Genomic DNA, 3,568 nt, shown 5'->3' on the forward strand with positions numbered 1-3,568 from the left:
ATTTATCTCAAGTTTTGAAAGCAACATGTGAAAAGGGGTTTTTAGAACAAAGAGGGTATGGATGAAGGAGTGTAAAACTTCTCAGAAGGGTTCACCTCTTGAGATCATATGGAAAATGATCCAAGTGTGTCCTTTGGAATAGGCAACAAACAAGCAATAACAAATAAGCAAAGCAAATGGATACCGGATGCCAATAAATGGTCTTACTCCAATCTCCTAAACAAAAGTGGATACCGGATACCAATAAATGGATTTACACCAATCTCCTAAAACAAACGAAGATACCAGATGCCAATAAATGGTCTTATACTAGTCTCCCAAAGCAAAACAAAACCTGGATACCGGATGCCAATCTATCTGGACTTATACCAATCTCCAACAAAGCAAAACAAAACATGGATGTCAGATGCCAATCTATCTCGACTTATACTAACCTCCAACAGATGATCATGGGAGACAAATGCCAACAACATGGACTTACAATTGAATCCTCACATACAACAAACAAACACAAGCACTAAGCAAAGAGGACATAAGTGGCCAATGAAATGGTCTTATACTCAATCCCTTCCAAATCATGGGAACAATGGCCAATGAATGGACTTACAATTGTCCTCAATGGATCAACAAAGATGGTCACAAAGATATGAAATGATGATCATGCAATAATGAACAATTAATGATGATAAATGCACAAAGGCACACAAGCAAACATGCACAGATGAATGAACCAATAAACAATCAATGATTCAGTTAGCACACACTATACACAAGCAATTAGGCTCAAGCAAGGGTTAGACTTTAAAGTCAACTGGAATAGGGTAAATGGTGCTCTTAACCTTAACATTGAGAGTTAAGGTGAAGCAGATGAAAGGATATGAGGGGTGTGCCTCATGACTCTTATCCCTGGTCAGGGAGAGCTTCAAATGATAGAAGGTGTGGGAGTTCAGAAAGTTGGAACTCTCTCCACAAGTTAATGACTCTATAGATCTTGGGTTAATATCCACAATGCCTCAACATGTAATGTGAGCAAAGGGATGACACACAGACTACCAGGAGATGGATTACACATCTCTTGTATTCTTCCAATTTCCTTATCAAAGGACTTTTCCTGCTTGGGGACAAAAATAAACAATCACAAGCATTGCCTCTTAAGGAGGACTTCAGACAGGTGCCTGACCACATAACAGGTCAGGTCTTCCAGACTACATGAAGAAGAGAATGTTATACCTAGGTTAAGCAACCAAGCAAAGCACAAACAAGTTCACAATGAACTTAGCAACTAATGTACCTGAAAACAATCCAACTCAATCAGTATACAAGTCAAAAAGGCAAACAGACAGTTAAGAATCAACAGTCAACAGACATAGTCAAACAAACAAGCCACAATGTGCAAAGCACAAGCTCAACTCAAAGGAGCTAAAATCCACCTACAAAACAAGTCAAGATTAGTCCATATAAACCAAATAATCCATTCAATCAAGTGAATCAATCCAATTATGGCCATATGCTTCCTTAACCTGAAAACCAAACTCAAACATGAGAAGCAAACCACTAGGACAAGGCCTAGGGTCAAAGAGGGAGAAATAATTCAAAACAGAACATGAAAATTGACAAGAATCAAGCTCAATCAATTAAGAATATCATCCAAAAGGTCTCAAGTCAAAAGCATCAACCAAATTCATTTCACAAATCAAATAAGGCAAAGCATGCAAGTTGGAAGCTCATTGAAGCAACAGAATGAACAAAAGCATATTAATTCCAAAATGGTTCAATAAATCTCAAGAAAAATCATGGCTAAACAGCATTATCACATGATCAACACACCAAAAATCAAAGCATTTGGACAAGTATAAGCATGGCAATAAAATTCCATAAGGCAAGGTAATCACAAACAAGCTCAAGTAGGACCACAAATGGTACATCAACTTAGCACAAGCCTAAAACAGAATTGACAAATGATAAAGACCTCAAACCAAAGCCACAATAAACTTCAATATGTCTAGAATCAATGTACAAAATTTCAAGTTCATATGATAAAGCACAAGCATTTCACAAATCATTGAAGTTCATGACTATTCAAAAGTCCACAAATGACCAACCAGCAAGAAAAAATACCAAACAAATCAGAATTCAATCCAAATATTCCACAAAAGTTCATGAGAAATTCTAACATCCAGAAGAAACATCATGCAAAAAATCACATCATTTGGCATTTATTTGTCATGGCAAAGAAAATCAACAAATCAAGCAAGCAAAGGTGTGACACACATTGTCTCACCTACATTAACCAGAGCATATCTCAACAACCATAAATGCTAAAAATGCAAACTCAACACCAAAATGACCAGAAATATGTCTTGTTTAAGCATGTCAATTTTCAGATTCACTGGATCAACCATCATTATTTCACAAAGAAAATGGCAAGCAAGGTATAAGATAGCACATGCATACACAAACCCTAGGCAAAATTAAAATCCATCCAGGCACAAATTGTGGAAAAATATCCAAAAAAAAACTAGACATGATGAGGAACAACATGCAAAAATCCACACATCATTTGGATGATTAATCATGGAGTTATGAATTTTCTAAGTGAAGAAAAAAATAAAAAAACACATGAAAGCATGGTATGAACATGGATGGAGATAAGGCAAATAAATCATGAAACATTTTGGAAAATGATAGAGCCAGGATTCGAAGCCATGCGCAATTTAAAATGCCAAGCGCGCCAAGGCTAAACGCGGTCGTTTTGGACCAAGCCCTAAGCGCATGCAAAGGCCATAATCCGCAGGTAAGGCGGATGAACACGCGGGTAAATCCGCAGGAACTAGCATGAAGGTCGTGTGAAAATCCGTAGGTAATGTGCAGCAACCAAGAACACGATGAAGATCTTCATCTCCAGATTTCCAGAAATTCTCAAAGTGCATAGAAATTGGCAAGGCATATATCATTGTAAAGATCTTCCAACATACAACGTGAATACATGATCAAATCAACAAGAAACATAACAACACGCATGGATCGAGCAAATCAAATTTTCAACATGAAACTTCAAATCATCGAAACTCAGTGAATAATGCATGGAATCAAGTGGTTTAAAGCTCAGCATGTTCACAAGAAAAAGATCTATAAGAATCACATAATGAAATTGAGAAAAGAGAGGATCGATTTCAACACCTCTTGAAGAGCAGCTTTCAAATCTGTAGGTGTTTAATTGGCTGCATTATATGGTAAAACACTAGCTGGATTCTAATGTCTTGACTGATGTCATGACATGGTGTGTTTGTGTGACTGCATTGTAGGTTAGAATATCTAACTGTACTCTGATGTCTTGACTGATGTCATGACACACTTGAGTAGTTACTGCAGGATTAGCTAATACAGGATTTATTGAATGTCAAACTGGATGTTGTGACATTCATCCCTGTCAGCAGATACTGAGGTATAGAACAGTTGGTGTTCTGTTAGAGCTCAGTATTCATTTGCAGTCTGGTTATCAAGGAAATACAAGACCTGGCATAAGGCCTACTGTATGAATGTCAAACTGGATGTTATGACATTCATC

This window comes from Lathyrus oleraceus, chromosome 7 (genome assembly GCF_024323335.1).
Source record: "Lathyrus oleraceus cultivar Zhongwan6 chromosome 7, CAAS_Psat_ZW6_1.0, whole genome shotgun sequence".
NCBI classification, from domain to species: Eukaryota; Viridiplantae; Streptophyta; class Magnoliopsida; order Fabales; family Fabaceae; genus Lathyrus; species Lathyrus oleraceus.